We start from the raw sequence: 18,152 nt of genomic DNA on the forward strand, positions 1-18,152 counted from the left end.
TTTGATGGACACCCGCAATTTCAAGTTTCCTCCCCTCTTCAGCTGAAGCAGCTCGATCCATTTCAGTTCGAACACACCTTGGACTCATCTGAGAATCAGTGTAGAGCTGCCTGATGCCACTTGCGTTTTGGAGAAATCAAACCTGGTGGTGACAAAGGTATGAACGGTATGAGAGTTTCAGGGTCTATGAGGATGAGATAGAGGCGTATGTTGTTGTGGAAATTGAAATAGGTTATCTTGGTGATGGATATGATTTAGGGTTTGAAACTTACTGTAAAGCAGGACACCGAGGTTGCACGCCATTGGGTTTAACCTGACCAAACAGCTGCGGGAAGGGATGGAATCAAGATCTAAGTTTACATGCAGGAAATTACCCCAGGACCTGAAACTTTCACGAGCTCATTGAGGGAGTTCCAACTGTTGCTTAGGCCTCACCAAAACCCCGTCACAAATCGCAGGGATTGGGCCATTAGACCCTAATTGGTTGACTCACGACTGTAGAGGGGCTACAGAGGTGCCCACCCCACTGAGCTGCCAGAATCTCAAAGCAGCATCCAAGTGCTCACTCAGGTGGATGTAAAAGATCCCATGATACCATTGCCGCTGTCCTGGCTAATATTTATCCCTCAACCAACATCATCAACACAGTTTAACTGGTCATTTATCTCATTGTTGTTTGTGGGACCCTCCTGTGCATGAATTGGCTGCTGTGTTGTCCCTACATCACAACAGTGACTTCACTTCAAAAGTAATTCATTGGCTGAGAAGCGCTTTGGAGCATCCTGAGGTCATGAAAAGTGCAATATAAATGCAAGTTCTTTCTACGTTTGGAATTATCCTTGTCATTCTTCTCTGTAGCCTCTCCAATGCATGAATTACATTTTAAAAGAAATGCACATCAAACAGCACACGGTGCTTGAAATGTGCTCCGCTGAAGGGTACACACCCAAAGATCTACTCTGTATTTCCAGCATTTTCTGTTTTATTTCAGATTTAGAGCATCGGCAGTCTTTTTCTTTTTCTTCCAAAAGTACATCACTGAGCTATACGAGGTTGGAATAAATATTTTAGGCTCACAATCAAATGCCTTCAAAATGTATTCTATTTCTTGATGAACCATTTTGGTTAACAGCTTCAGATTGACTGGAGACTTATGGACAATAATCACACCCAATAACCCAATACAATTTCCCTTTCTGCTTTGTTTCTAATGGCACCTCTGCATCATGCAAATGTTTTATCGTTGTTGATCAAATATGCATTACATTATATTTGAGATAGCTGTATATTTTAGAAGTCAAGTCAGTTTTGTCTATTGTGTCCAAATGGTGCAATACGATATCAGTAACAAACACTTCAATGTGCCATATGAAATTCCTTTGCTCCTTTAACAAACTCATTAACCTGTTTCAAACAATCTGTTATGGGTGCATTACTAACATCACAGTGCAATTTGAACCCATATGTTTTGTTCAGTAAATGTATTCTACTCTCCGTATTAGATTGAATGGAGCAGTAAGTGGGCTGTGGGACAAAAGATGTACTAATTAGCTGTTTTGAATCTAAGATCCTAATCAAAGCAGAACTTCCCTTGGCAAAGTAAATCATGCATTTATCAGGATTCAAGTGTGCTAGAAAGACCCCAGTCACGAGTCTGCGGTCTGGAATTGAATTTACTGAAAACTTTGCTTTAGATTCTATCTGTTTGCTGTCAACTGACCATTCTTTAAGCAAATCATGTCTTCAAATGAAAAAAAAATTGTTTTGCAAGAGAAGAAATGTTGTCTTGCAAGATAGGAATGTCTGATAATGTGTGACATGCATAGATCATAGTTAAGCATGTGGTCTGGAAAATTACAAAAATGCTGTATCCACTTTTTTTTTGCTCTGCAGTGCACCAAGCTTTCTTGTCTCATGTTTACACCAGCAGGTCATTATGGGGGCAGATCCCATATGAAACCCAAAACAAAAATAAAACAATGGCGGGTGAGGGGCAGGTAAGGGCAGGACACCAACCCAACATACACATTCTTGAATATGTACGCAATGCCTGTTAAACTTATAAATACATATTGCACCATGAAACCTGTTATTTTCGTGGATATTTCAATTCTGTGGATGCCTTTGATTGGAGAGATCCACAAAATTGAATCCTAAGGAACAATTAATAAGAGTGCTGACTAGCATACTACTAGACTTTGAAGTAAGGCGTGAAGGCATTCTGGCTGAAACATCTGTCACCTCATTGGTCGCAAGGGTTGATTTGGCTGATCTAGCTGGTTTGGTAGGTGTCTGCCTTTCCTCACAGCTGCATATGTGATCCACCCTGAGCTCAGCATTCGGTTGCTGAGGACAATCTCCTGGAACAGTGATTTTCATGCCTCACTGTATGGGGAAGCCCTGCAAATATTGACATTATCCTAAGGACCCACTGTCCTAACAGTGTCAGCTACCCCAAAGGAAAAGAGTGCAGAAGAAACATATTTTTTAAATTAGTATCCACAACAGAATGAATGTGTTGGCAAGTTGAAAATGCAGAAAAATTGAGGGCACAGAATTCTCGAGACACCGTGCTCATGCTTTCAGTATGCCTGACTCCACGTCTAGACCAGACCTCCAGGCCATCAAAATAATACTTCCAACAATTAGATTACTTTTTTTTTAAACCATGACATTTAAACTGCTTGGCTTACACTAGACATTGCTTACATAAATGAAACTCGAAACAGTCCAAAGTAAAATGATAACACACATGTGGAGAAATGGGGTAATGAAAGTAAAATCTAACTTCTGGTAGTATAGTGAACCCTACATTGGAGTTGGGATTTACCTTTATGTATGTGGGGCTGGTGAGTTCAGTGTTAGATAAAGCATCAAGATGATATGCCAAGTGCATTATTTTTTATTGGGTGGGATGGAGAGTTTCCCTGGGCCATTTCCATGCACCTGTTCAACAGTGAAAGAACAGCATCAGCTGAGACCTGGGAACAGTCTAGTATTCTCTAGTATGATATTGGCACCCTCAATAGAATTTGTTCAATTTTTCCTGTGTTTCCAGCAACCATTAGGACATTCTGGAGGGGGAGGGTGAACAGCCAGTTGTCGTGGTGCATATAGGCACCAACGATATAGGTAAAAAACAGGATGAGGTCCTACAAGCTGAATTTAGGGAGTTAGGAGTTAAACTAAAGAGTAGGACCTCAAAGGTAGTAATCTCAGGATTGCTACCAGTGCCACGGGTTAGTCAGAGTAGGAATGACAGGATAGCTAAGATGAATACGTGGTTTGAGAGATGGTGCAAGCTGGAGGGATTCAAATTCCTGGGCCATTGGAACCGGTTCTGGGGGAGGTGGGACCAGTACAAATTGGACGGTCTGCATCTGGGCAGGACTGGAACCAATATCCTAGGGGGAGTGTTTGCCAGTGCTGTTGGGGAGGGTTTAAACTAATGTGGCAGGGGGATGGGAACCGATGCAGGAAGTCAGTGGGAAATAAAGTGGTGACAGAAACAAAAGGCAGTAAGGGAGAGTGTACAGAACATGACCGGACAGATGGTCTGAGAAAGCAGGGCAAAGACCAAGGGAAGTCTAGATTAAACTGCATTTATTTCAATGCAAGAAGTCTGATGGGCAAGGCAGATGAACTCAGGGCATGGATGGGTACATGGGACTGGGATGTTATAGCTATTACTGAAACATGGCTAAGGGAGGGGCAGGACTGGCAGCTCAATGTTCCAGGGTACAGATGCTATAGGAAAGATAGAGCAGGAGGTAAGAGAGGAGGGGGAGTTGCGTTCTTGATTAGGGAGAACATCACGGCAGTAGTGAGAGGGGATATATCCGAGGGTTCGCCCACTGAGTCCATATGGGTAGAACTGAAAAATAAGAAGGGAGAGATCACTTTGATAGGATTGTACTACAGACCCCCAAATAGTCAACGGGAAATTGAGGAGCAAATATGTAAGGAGATTACAGACAGCTGCAAGAAAAATAGGGTGGTAATAGTAGGGGACTTTAACTTTCCCAACATTGACTGGGACAGCCATAGCATTAGGGGCTTGGATGGAGAGAAATTTGTTGAGTGTATTCAGGAGGAATTTCTCATTCAGTATGTGGATGGCCCGACTAGAGAGGGGGCAAAACTTGACCTCCTCTTGGGAAATAAGGAAGGGCAGGTGACAGAAGTGTTAGTGAGGGATCACTTTGGGACCAGTGATCATAATTCCATTAGTTTTAAGATAGCTATGGAGAAGGATAGGTCTGGCCCAAAAGTTAAAATTCTAAATTGGGGAAAGGCCAATTTTGATGGTATTAGACAGGAACTTTCAGAAGTTGATTGGGAGAGTCTGTTGGCAGGCAAAGGGACGTCTGGTAAGTGGGAGGCTTTCAAAAGTGTGTTAACCAGGGTTCAGGGTAAGCACATTCCTTATAAAGTGAAGGGCAAGGCTGGTAGAAGTAGGGAACCTTGGATGACTCGGGAGATTGAGGCCCTAGTCAAAAATAAGAAGGAGGCATATGACATGCATAGGCAGCTGGGATCAAGTGGATCCCTTGAAGAGTATAGAGATTGCCGGAGTAGAGTTAAGAGAGAAATCAGGAGGGCAAAAAGGGGATATGAGATTGCTTTGGCAGATCAGGCAAAGGTGAATCCAAAGAGCTTCTACAAATACATAAAGGGCAAAAGGGTAACTAGGGAGAGAGTAGGGCCTCTTAAGGATCAACAAGGTCATCTAAGTGCGGAACCACAAGAGATGGGTGAGATCCTGAATGAATATTTCACATCGGTATTTACGGTTGAGAAAGGCATGGATGTTAGGGAACTTGGGGAAATAAATAGTGATGTCTTGAGGAGTGTACATATTACAGAGAGGGAGGTGCTGGAAGTCTTAACGCGCATCAAGGTAGATAAATCTCCGGGACCTGATGAAATGTATCCCAGGACGTTATGGGAGGTTAGGGAGGAAATTGCGGGTCCCCTAGCAGAGATATTTGAATCATCCACCGCTACAGGTGAGGTGCCTGAAGATTGGAGGGTAGCAAATGTTGTGCCTTTGTTTAAGAAGGGCGGCAGGGAAAAGCCTGGGAACTACAGACCAGTGAGCCTGACATCTGTAGTGGGTAAGTTGTTAGAGGGTATTCTGAGGGACAGGATCTACAGGCATTTGGAGAGGCAGGGACTAATTAGGAACAGTCAGCATGGTTTTGTGAGAGGAAAATCATGTCTCACGAATTTGATTGAGTTTTTTGAAGGGGTAACCAAGAAGATAGATGAGGGCTGTGCAGTAGACGTGGTCTACATGGACTTCAGCAAAGCATTTGACAAGGTACCGCATGGTAGGTTGTTACATAAGGTTAAATCTCATGGGATCCATGGTGAGGTAGCCAATTGGATACAAAATTGGCTTGACGACAGAAGACAGAGGGTGGTTGTCGAGGGTTGTTTTTCAAACTGGATGCCTGTGTCCAGCGGTGTGCCTCAGGGATCGGTGCTGGGTCCGCTGTTATTTGTTATTTATATTAATGATTTGGATGAGAATTTAGGAGGCATGGTTAGTAAGTTTGCAGATGACACCAAGATTGGTGGCATTGTGGACAGTGAAGAAGGTTATCTAGGATTGCAACGGGATCTTGATAAATTGGGCCAGTGGGCCGATGAATGGCAGATGGAGTTTAATTTAGATAAATGTGAGGTGATGCATTTTGGTAGATCGAATCGGGCCAGGACCTACTCCGTTAATGGTAGGGCGTTGGGGAGAGTTATAGAACAAAGAGATCTAGGAGTACAGATTCATAGCTCCTTGAAAGTGGAGTCACAGGTGGATAGGGTGGTGAAGAAGGCATTCAGCATGCTTGGTTTCATTGGTCAGAACATTGAATGCAGGAGTTGGGATGTCTTGTTGAAGTTGTACAGGGCATTGGTGAGGCCACACTTGGAGTACTGTGTACAGTTCGGGTCACCCTATTATAGAAAGGATATTATTAAACTAGAAAGAGTGCAGAAAAGATTTACTAGGATGCTACCGGGACTTGATGGTTTGACTTACAGGGAGAGGTTAGACAGACTGGGACTTTATTCCCTGGAGAGTAGGAGGTTAAGGGGTGATCTTATAGAAGTCTATAAAATAATGAGGGGCATAGATAAGGTCGATAGTCAAAATCTTTTCCCAAAGGTAGGGGAGTCTATAACGAGGGGGCACAGATTTAAGGTGAGAGGGGAGAGATACAAAAGGATCCAGAGGGGCAATTTTTTCACTCAAAGGGTGGTGAGTGTCTGGAACGAGCTGCCAGAGGCAGTAGTAGAGGCGGGTACAATTTTGTCTTTTAAAAAGCATTTGGACAGTTACATGGGGAAGATGGGTATCGAGGGATATGGGCCAAGTGCAGGCATTGGGACTAGCTTAGTGGTATAAACTGGGCGACATGGACATGTTGGGCCGAAGGGCCTGTTTCCATGTTGTAACTTCTATGATTCTATGATTCTATGACAATGGGGTTGATTTTAACCTACAGCAATCGGCGTTAAGAGGGCGGTAACAGCTTTATAATGGGGTCGGTAGATTTATGGCCCCGTTACCCTCGACGATTGGTCTGCTGCCACTTTCACAGGCGCCTACCACTGGGTGACTGAAGCGTCTGCCTGTATCAGGTGGTAGGCTCCTTTTAATATGCAAATAGGGATCCTATGATGTATGTCGAACCATGATTGCCATTTTAGGATTTACTAGGATGATTCCAGAACTGAGAGGCTATACCTATTGGGAAAGATTGAATAGGCTGAAGCTCTTTTCTTTAGAAAAGAGAAGACTGAGGGATGAATTGATGGAGTTCTTTAAGATTATGAAAGGGTTTGATAGGATAGACGTAGAAAAGATGTTTCCACCTGCGGGGTGACCAGAACTAGGGGCCATAAATATAAGATAGCCACCAATAAATCCAATAAGGATTTCAGGAGAAACTTCTTTACCCAAAGAGTGGTTAGAATGTGGAACTCGCTACCACAAGGCATTGAGGTGAATAGCATAGATGCATTTAAAGGGAAGCTAGATAAGTACACAAGGGAGAAAGGAATAGAAGGATATGCTGATAGGGTTAGATGAATTAGGGTGGGAGGAGGCGCGTGTGGAGTATAAATACCGGCATAGACTAGCTGAGCCAAATGGCCTGTTCCTGTGCTGTAATTCCTATGTAATTCTATATAACATCTAAAACAAATGAGTCTAAAAATAACTGTTTACAATATTGATGTACAAACAATCAACACATTGATATGACATTTGCACGTGTGCTATTTTAATGGAGACGTTACCTCACTTACATGTTGATGCCTCTGTTAACAGAAGAACATCAAACAAACATCTTCACACTGAAATTTGATAAACAATCATTTACAGGCTGTACTTAATGTAATCCAATTTTTTTTAGCACAGTACCAAAAGCCTGACAATTATATAAATGGACTAGATTTTCGTCTTTACCGCCTGGGTGTTCAGCAGTGCTTGGGTGGGATGTAGAGAGGAAAATTGGGCAGGGAAGATTGCATGCCAGTAACAGAATCCTCCTGATTTTCAGTCCACACAGGCAATGCTTAATACTTAGTCGGTTAAGATTAAAACTTACCCCTGTGTTCTTATGAAAGAGTTTATATCACATATAAGGCTTATATTATAAAAGAAAAAATATAAAAGAAATAAAGCTTTTTTTCCAGTAAATTTTTGAGTAAAAATTAATCTTGTGTGGTAGCACATAAACAGACGTTGTGGACTGGGCAGCCTATTATACGTCCCGCCTAATATTGAGCTCTATTGACTTCAATGGAACTGAATACCAAGCGTGGCGTATAACAGGGGGCCAATGCAATACTGCCTGCTTACTGCCACTGCACAAGACTAGTGTCTACCCCTTTGTCTCTCTCTGGCCTTTCTGTTTTCCAATTTTCCTCTTATACTTTCTACTCCAACTGCGGCTCCAAAGGAGGTGCACGTGTTAATGTTCGTTTTGATGTTACTACTACTCCCTTTAGCTCCTTTTGAATCATCTGATTTTAAACTATCTTACCCTCACTTATGGTCAGTGCTCCTCTAAACTTTCCTCGCCTTCTAATTCGCTAGCTCCGTCCAACACGTTCATCGACCTTCCTACGTTCCCACTGTGTTGAAATCAAGACTCATTGCACCACCGCCTACTCCAACACATTGCTTCCCTGGACCTTGAAACTGTGGAACTCTTTATCACCCTCAGCCTTTCCTTACTACTACAGTTTGCTCCACCATTCAATTAGATGATGGCTCATCTGTATCTCAACATCATTTGCTCGCCTTGGTTCCGTAACCCTTAATACCCTTACTTAACATCAATCTCAGTTTTGAAATTTTCAATTGACCTGGCCTCAACAACTTTTTGGGGGACATAGTTCCAGATTTCCACTACCCTTTGTGTGAAGAAGTGCTCCTGTCATGATCCCTGAACGGCCTAGCTCTAATTTTAAGGTTATGCCCCCCATGTTCTGGACTCCCTCAACGGAGGAAATAGTTTCTCTCTATCTCCCTATCAAATCTATTAATCATCTTAAACACCTCAATTAGATCACCCCTTATTCTTCTATACTCAGGGGAATACAAGCCTAGTCTATGCAAGCTGTCCTCATAACTTAACCCTTTTAATCACTACCCCCTGTTTCTCTTTTACTTTTTCCAACCTCGGTGGTGTAGATAACTATGGATCTTAGGTCTTCACTTTGGTTTCTAAAAGAAAGCAACAGTATTAAAGATGTGATTGAACTTGTCAGAGGTAGATACTTATTGTTATACAATAATGATGTAATTACGAGTCCTTAGAACTCTGTTGGGTACCGACACTACCGCTAAACCATTACATCATAGCAACTTCAAAGCCATTTTCTGTGGCTTCTCCGTCGGGACACTAAACCACAACACAGGTACCCACAGGAACACAGAAAGCTTGTTTTAATTCTCAGATGTATCTCAACACTACAGCTTTTAAAGTTCATGTGCTAAACAGGGTATTTTTTTGCAAGCTGCACATTTTGTGCAGAGAGACAAAAAATCAATACTAGAGACTTTTAATTAATAACGGCCGAGTCCAGGATTTTAAAGTGCTTTCATAATCATTCCAACAGATAATATCAGCACAAGGCAGATTTCACAAATCCCTTTGTTTTTGGAGGAAAATAAAGCTAATTTCAGGTAGGGAAATCTTAAGCTTAACTCAGTTAAATTTTAGATAATTCAACTCTCTTAGACCTGTCAGGCGTAATATATTAGTAATACGATTCCTGCCTCTCTCCCAAATGAATGGAAAAATCTCATGGGAAATCATAGACACATAAAGGTTGAAATTCCATAATAAGGACACCTTGGGCAAGATTGGTACAGTTGGACATCACCTGATGTACTTCAGATAGCTGTTCCCACATGAGATTCCAGGTCTGGCCCTAATTACTTATGCATCATATAAAGTGAGCTGATGCCCACAGAGTTGGCTGTCTCTGGCAGCTTGCACACATGAAGGCAGAATTTGGAGCACAACAGCAACTACCTAAAGGACTGCAGCAGCCATTTAAAGGGATGCATAGCCAGATGCATTAAACTCAGATTTATAGGTGCAATAGTGAGGTGTTTAAAATGACTAAAGGAGATAATAGGGTAGATAGAGAGAAACTATTTCCAGTGGTGGGGGAGTCCAGAACAAAGGGTTATAACCTTAAAATTAGAGCTTGGTGATGACACAAAGGGTAGTGGAAATATGGAATTTTAGCCCCCAAAAGGATGCTGACGCTCAGTCAACTGAAAAGTTCAAAACTGAAATTGATAGATTTTTGTTAAGCAAGAGTATTAAGGATTACAGAACTAAGATGGGTAGATGAAGCAAAGATACAGATCGACTATGATCTAATTGAATGGCGGAACAGGCTCGAGGGCTGAATGACGTACTCCTGTTTCTATGTTCCCATGTTCCTATGTAACAGTGGAAGTGCTGCTGCATAATGTGGCTTTAAGGAGAACTGCCTTTTTTGTCACTTCAGGGCACCCTCCACAGAGGACAAGAATGCCTGGCAGGAAGAGGTGGCCATGGCCAATACTTTGTACACTACTCCATGGGACTTGGGAACAGATACAGAAGAAGATGGAACACTTCAAAGAATCTGCAAAGGTAAACCCACCCAACAGTATCACTTACCAGGTAGATGGCCTAAGTAGCATGTCACAGACTGTCAACTTGTTTCACCTTTAAAGCCACCAAATGCCAAGTCTTCACACAACCCCACAGCGTTTTCATTACTGATTTCCATATACCAGCAAGGCATTAATTCAAGTTGCAACTTATAATTGAAAGCCTTGGCACACTTCCATTTTCAAAGGGCTTCATACATAAAATTGCTGTAACACAATCTAGTTGCATTATGCATGTTCATTGACTGATCATGTGATGGGCTGTAGGTTGATAATGTCAGTCTGCCACTTGAACATGTCAAGACTACAGCCCATGAATTTGATTGCTCAGTGTCAGAAGTGTGCCACATGCCATATTGGGTTGGGCACCCTGTAGTCGTCTAGAGCGTCCGCTGGAAACATGCGCAGAGCTTATTGTAATATGTAAATGAGGGTCCTACGCTAGTGGTATAACCCTTTGGGAAATTGGTGTGCCCCGGTGCCCGATTCGACATTTCATCAACTCGCCCAACAGATCATGACATTAACAGTCAGGAGGAAGCCGGCAAGAACACTATTTAAAGGGATCATCACCTCCATTCAGGTAAGTCACTGGTTTGTCATGTTAGGCTGCTGGTGGCCTCCTGGGCCTTTTTTGGCTATTTTGTCTGTGAGAGAACTGACTTCTGGGAACAAACTTTTGGATATGCAGGAGTGCTTGTTTGTCATGCAACTGTATTATTTACCTCATGGATGCTCTGTTGGGTCTGCCTTTTGGGCTCGAGGAGGAGCGGAAGCAGCAGCAGCAAAGAAAACTCTAAAGAGCAGGAGCAGCTGGGAGAAGAGGGAGGAGCAGGGCACTGGGCAGGAGGCCCTACCGAGCGTGGATCTTCAGGCAACAGTTCGCCTATCTCAACCTGACGGAGGCGCAATGTGTGAGGTGTCTGGGACTCACCAGTGAGGCTGCAACTGAGCTGTGTCATCTGTTGCAGTCCCCCCAATCCAGAGCACTGCCTGTAGCTGTCAAGGTGACCACGGCCCTTAACTTCTACGCCACAGGCTCCTTTCAGGCCTCAACAAGTGACATCAGCGACATCGCCCAGTTTGCTATCCACTGCTGCATAAGGGAGGTAACCGAAGCTTTCAATTCCAGGAGAGACATCTACAGCTCCTTACCCATGGACCAAGTGAAGCAGGTCAAGAGACCAACAGGCTTTGCATGGATTGCAGGCTGCCCAAGGGTCTAAGAGGGCGATAAGAGTCCTGCATGCTCCACATGAAGAGCCTGGCATCTATATGAACAAAAAGGGATACCATTCCCTCAATATCCAACTTGCTTATGATGACAGGCTAATTCTGAACTGTGCTTGGTTTTCTGGCAGTAGCCATGATGCCTTCATCCTGTGCCAGTCCTCTATCCCAGCTCTATTTCATCCAGACTGTCAGATTAAAGGCTGACTACTTGGTGACAAAGGATATCCTCTCCTCTGTCAGGAGCCTGGACATAGACGCCCAGCTGGCTGACATTGAGAGCCATGTGACCCTGAGAAACCTCAAAGTGCAAACCACAGGTGTACTGAAATCATGGTTCGGCTACCTGGAGGAGTTCTGCAGTACACTGTTGACCATGTTTCCAAACTTGTAGTGGCATGCTGCCTGCTGCATAATTTTGCCCTCCAGAGAGGCCAACCCTTACCACCACGTGGGCAGGAAGAAGCAGAGGAGGAAGAAGAAACATAGAAACATAGAAAATAGGATCTGGAGTAGGCCATTCGGCCCTTCGAGCCTGCTCCTCCATTCAATATGATCATGGTTGATCCTCTATCTCAATATCATATTCCCACTCTCTCCCCATACCACTTGATGCCTTTTGTGTCTAAAAATCTATCTAGCTCCTTCTTAAATATATTCAGTGACTTGGCCTCCACAGCCTTCTGTGGTAAAGAATTCCACAGGTTCATCACCCTCTGAATGAAGAAATTTCTCCTCATCTCTATCCTAAATGTCCTACCCCGTATCCTGAGACTGTGACCCCTTGTTCTGAAACCCCCAACTGGGGAAACATCCTCCCTGCATCCAGTCTGTCTAGCCCTGTCAGAACTTTATATGTTTCAATGAGATCCCCTCTCAATCTTCTAAACTCGAGTGAATACAGGGCTAGTCAACCCAATCTCTCCTCATACGACAGTCCTGCCATCCCAGGGATCAGTCTGGTGAACCTTTGCTGCACTCCCTCTATGGCAAGTATATCCTTTCTTAGGTAAGGAGATCAAAACTGCACACAATACTCCAGGTGTGGTCTCACCAAGGCCCTGTATAACTGCAGTAAGACATCCTTGCTCCTGTACTCAAATCCTCTTGCAATGAAGGCCAAAATACCATTTGCCTTCCTAACTGCTTGCTGCACCTGCATGTTTGCTTTCAGTTACTAGTGGACAAGGACACCCAGGTCCCTTTGTACATCAACATTCCCCAATCTATCACCATTTAAATAATACTCTACCTTTCTGTTTTTCCTTCCGAAGTGGATAACTTCACATTTATCCACATTATACTGCATCGGCCATGTATTTGTCCACTCACTCAACTTGTCTATATCGCCTTGAAGTCTCCTCACAACTCACGATCCCACCTAGTTTTGTGTCATCAGCAAACTTGGAAATATTACATTTGGTTCCCTCATCCAAATCATTGATATATATTGTGAATAGCTGGGGCCCAAGCACTGAGCCCTGCGGTATCCCACTAGTCACTGCCTGCCATCCCAAAAAAGACCCATTTATTCCTACTCTCAGTTTCCTGTCTGTTAACCAATTTTCAATCTATGCCAGTATATTACTGCCAATCCCATGTGCTTTAATTTTGCATACTAACCTCTTGTGTGGGACTTTATCAAAGGCCTTCTGAAAATCCAAATAAACCACATCCACTGGTTCTCCCTTATCTATTCTACCAGTTACATCCTCAAAAAACTCCAATAGGTTTGTCAAACATGATTTCCCTTTCATAAATTCATGTTGACTTTGTCTAATCCCGTTGATATTTTCTAAGTGTTCTATTATCACATCCTTTATACTAGACTCTAGCATTTTCCCTACTACTGATGTTAGGCTAACCAGTGTAGTTCCCTGTTTTCTCTCCCTCCTTTTTTAAATAGTGGGGTTATATTTTCCACCCCCCAACCTGCAGGAACTGTTCCGTAATCTATAGAATTTTGGAAGATGACAACTAATGCATCCACTATTTCCATGGCTACCTCTTTTAGTACTCTGGGATGCAGATTATCAGGCCCTGGGGACTTATTGGCTTTCAGTCCCATTAATTTCTCCAGCACTATTTTTTTACTAATACTGATTTCCTTTAATTCCTCCTTCTCACTAGTCCCTTGTTCCCTAGCATTTCTGGGAAGTGATTTGTGTCCTCTTCCGTGAAGACAGAACCAAAGTATTTGTTTAATTGCTCTGCCATTTCCTTGTACCCCATTATAAATTCTCCCGTTTCTGACTGTAAGGGACAGCAGGAAGAAGGGAAAGTGCAAGAACAGCATCGCCCATCAGTCCTGCCAGCTGCCAGAAATCTCAGACAATAACTGATAGAAGAGCACTACACCTGAATCATCCCTCCCCACTCCAACACACCAACAGTCTCACCATCCATATAACCATGGTCCTCACAACCACTATCTGAATGTCCCCGTACAGTATAACCCCTTACATGACTAAGAATACTATGACCGACACCAGTTCCACAAAACATTTTTGCTGCACCAACAAAATTCACCACTCTTCGTTTGAAAATTGATAATAGTGAACATAAAAAATTGTGAAACACCCCAGAGCCAAGATGGCAGCAGTCAGACCTGATACCAGAGGTTCCATCGTAGGCCCTACTGCAACGTTCATGGAGCTGACGACTCACTCTATGGTCTCATTGTCTTGCGTGAAGCCCCGACACAACTTGGAGACAGTCTCCTCCATGCTCTGTGCCATTGTGTGCGAGCTCTCTGGTGGGTATCTCAGTGCACTTCACAGTTACTGGTGTATTGCCTTCTTCTATAGTCTGGGCCCCAAGATCTGCACCTGAGTCCTCTACAGCAGGGCTAGGAAGTGAGGTTTCCCTCTGACGAGCTGGCTCCTGTGTAATCCTATCCCCCGCCTAGCTCATAAACACTTGTGCTCGGTAATTCACTGTCTGAAGACCTCTCTAGTCTACCCTCTAAATTAAGTGTGGTGCCAATTTCTGAACTGGTGCTTGCTAGGGTAAGATCGAGTAATGCTGTCCTTCTCGTCCTCTGCTCTCTCAGGGCCCTCTATATTTTCTGCACCTAAAATGGAACAGAGGGGCAAGGGTTAGCTTTTAGTCAAGGTTAAGCAAAGAGAGAGATGAGTGGCTGCTAAAATCAGTTGCACTTTGTCATGCTGTGTTTGTAGGGTGAGATAGAAGTGAGAAAGGAAAAAGAGGGTAAGATCTGAAGGAACCTTCTGAGAATTCTCCTCCAGACATCAATGACCCCCTGTACAGCAGTTTGGTGACATTGGACAACCTTGTTATGCTCCTGGTCAGTGGGAAAAGAGATGAAATTGCTGACCTATGCATTCATCAACTGTTTGATACGTTGATTGACACTGCAGATGTTCCCTTTGCTGACTTGGAAGACAGTGGAGGCCAATAATGTACTTAACTTCCACTGTCAGTGACATTCCCTCGCAGTAATGCAGTTTCCTTGGCTACTAGTTTCTGTAAATTGGATAGCACAGATCTGCAACTATCTCCCTGTTGACCCAGACCCTGCAGAGGAAATGGTATGTATGCCAGCACCTGCAGATGTTGGCACAATGGCACTGTTGCTTGCTTATCTCCCTGGGATTTATTCTTTTATCTTATACGACTACAGCCATGAAAAACAGCGTTTGGGCCATTTTAAACCCAACCCCCTTTAATTGTGACTTGACTTGCGCTTGCTACAGAACTCTGCAGCTTGCACTTAGATGTCTTGTCACTCTCAGAGTTCCTGTGAAAGTTTGAACAGTAAAAGCCTTTTAATATATTTCCTCTTTTTTAATCTTTGTCTGTTCTGCTGAATTCTTTCAAATGTTCCAATTGTAATTTGGCTTCCAGTGATCTTGCAGACATTCAGCTCCTTGTTTCAACAAACAAATACATCTTTGCACTACAAATTGGCTTATATTACAGAGCCCTGTCTGGAAAGAGGGTGGTGGTGACCTTGACTGTTACTGCCAGTATTGTCCATGTGGTAGCGATTGTCTGTAGATCCGTTGTCAGCAGGTAACTCCATTCTATTACTGTCTATCTGATGAATCTGAGCCAGTTAAGGCAATTCTTCCTGGCATTGCCGTATGGTCTGTCTTTGGATGGGCAGGTGAGGGCAGCCCCACCTGTGAGTACAGTTGGATTTCCCTCATATTCTTTCTTTGATTTTTCTTCTCTTCCACCAAACTCAAGGAGATGGGAGCACTGGATGTGATATATCCATAACTTTCAACTCAATGGCAGCCACCATTAATGGAGAAGTCCAGCTTTAAGAAAACACTTCCGGATAGGCATGAATATGACCGACCTTTAATGTGCATCATAAATTGGCTAGCTGTGTAAACCACAGGATTTATAGCTTGCTACAAATATTGATTCATTTCAATAAGAGAAGACATTAAAATGAAACTCTTACACGTTCTCCGTGAAATTAATCAGTGATGTGGACAACCAAGTACATAATTTAGCTAAAAATGAGCAGAGGGTTAGTGACTTTGGAAACTCTATATTTCTCCCTTCAACTCCACCACTGCCTATTTGGCACAAATGGGACTCTTCCTACTGATAGGAAAATCCACCCTATTTCAAGCCATACAGTGCAGCTTTCATGATACATCATTGCCCTTCTACACTGGGACTTGAGTTTTCAATCTAGCAAAGGCCTGATGTAGCAAAAGTCACTTTTCTCTGATTAAAAGCCTCCTGTTTAATCTCAGTTCAATTTCTGATGGAGACAAGTTCAAAACGTAAAACTTGGCATAATTAGCACTAATTGTCAATCTCACACAGAGAGGACACAAGGATAAGTGATGCGGTTAATAGAAATATCACACTAGGGAAACAGGGAGTGATTTTCTGCATTGGACCTCAACCACACAATTGAGATGGAGCAGAGGGAGCTTTACATCGGAACAATGTTATACACATGTTTAGAGGGTTTAACGATGACCTTAATGAGTGCAAACGTTATTGCCTTCTTCATAAAATAGCTTTAATGTAGCCAAATATCTCCTTCTGTTGCACAATTTTGTCTTTATTTTAACAACACTGCTATGGCTATTGCTCTTTTGAAAATTCCTCCCTTGTTCCTCTTAATCTCTAAATACTGTACTACACTTTGTACCCCTTCCTGCATCTTCACGGTGTTGAAATCAAGACTTATTACACTGTCCTATTCTAACATATTGGCTTTGAAAACCCAAGCTTAGTGTCACCTAGCCACTACTTTTTGATTTCCTTTGTATTTCCTGTTACACCATCCAATCATAGCGGTGTCTGACAGGTTGGCTTTGACCCATCGCATCTACATTAAAAAAAAGAAGCTAAATGACCTATTGTTTTCCAGTCCAAGTCAATATACATGCAATAAAGACACCGAATCACTGATGTTTAGGTGTAGTTTCTTCCAGAAGATAATGCTAGGGACTAATTGTCCATATTGCACAGACTCTATTGTCCCAGATTTTCTGATTGTAATGGTGATGGTAACCCACTGAAAATGAATGGGTTACTGTTCGAGTTACAATCAGAAAATCTAGACCTATTTGTGTTAAGCTATGGGGAGGTGCTGGAAGTCTTAACGCGCATCAAGGTAGATAAATCTCCGGGACCTGATGAAATGTATCCCAGGACATTATGGGAGGTTAGGGAGGAAATTGCGGGTCCCCTAGCAGAGATATTTGAATCATCGACAGCTACAGGTGAGGTGCCTGAAGATTGGAGGGTAGCAAATGTTGTGCCTTTGTTTAAGAAGGGCGGCAGGGAAAAGCCTGGGAACTACAGACCGGTGAGCCTGACATCTGTAGTGGGTAAGTTGTTAGAGGGTATTCTGAGGGACAGGATCTACAGGCAGTTGGAGAGGCAGGGACTGATTAGGAACAGTCAGCATGGTTTTGTGAGAGGAAAATCATGTCTCACGAATTTGATTGAGTTTTTTGAAGGGGTAACCAAGAAGATAGATGAGGGCTGTGCAGTAGATGTGGTCTACATGGACTTCAGCAAAGCCTTTGACAAGGTACCGCATGGTAGGTTGTTAAATAAGGTTAAATCTCACGGGATCCAAGGTGAGGTAGCCAATTGGATACAAAATTGGATTGACGACAGAAGACAGAGGGTGGTTGTAGAGGGTTGTTTTTCAAACTGGAGGCCTGTGTCCAGCGGTGTGCCTCAGGGATCAGTGCTGGGTCCGCTGTTATTTGTTATTTATATTAATGATTTGGATGAGAATTTAGGAGGCATGGTTAGTAAGTTTGCAGATGATACCAAGATTGGTGGCATTGTGGACAGTGAAGAAGGTTATCTAGGATTGCAACGGGATCTTGATAAATTGGGCTAGTGGGCCGATGAATGGCAGATGGAGTTTAATTTAGATAAATGTGAGGTGATGCATTTTGGTAGATCGAATCGGGCCAGGACCTACTCCGTTAATGGTAGGGCATTGGGGAGAGTTATAGAACAAAGAGATCTAGGAGTACAGGTTCATAGCTCTTTAAAAGTGGAGTCACAGGTGGATAGGGTGGTGAAGAAGGCATTCAGCATGCTTGGTTTCATTGGTCAGAACATTGAATACAGGAGTTGGAATGTATTGTTGAAGTTGTACAAGACATTAGTAAGGCCACACTTGGAATACTGTGTACAGTTCTGGTCACCCTATTATAGAAAGGATATTATTAAACTAGAAAGAGTGCAGAAAAGGTTTACTAGGATGCTACCG

The sequence above is a fragment of the Heptranchias perlo genome, chromosome 2 (genome assembly GCF_035084215.1).
Source record: "Heptranchias perlo isolate sHepPer1 chromosome 2, sHepPer1.hap1, whole genome shotgun sequence".
NCBI lineage: Eukaryota > Metazoa > Chordata > Chondrichthyes > Hexanchiformes > Hexanchidae > Heptranchias > Heptranchias perlo.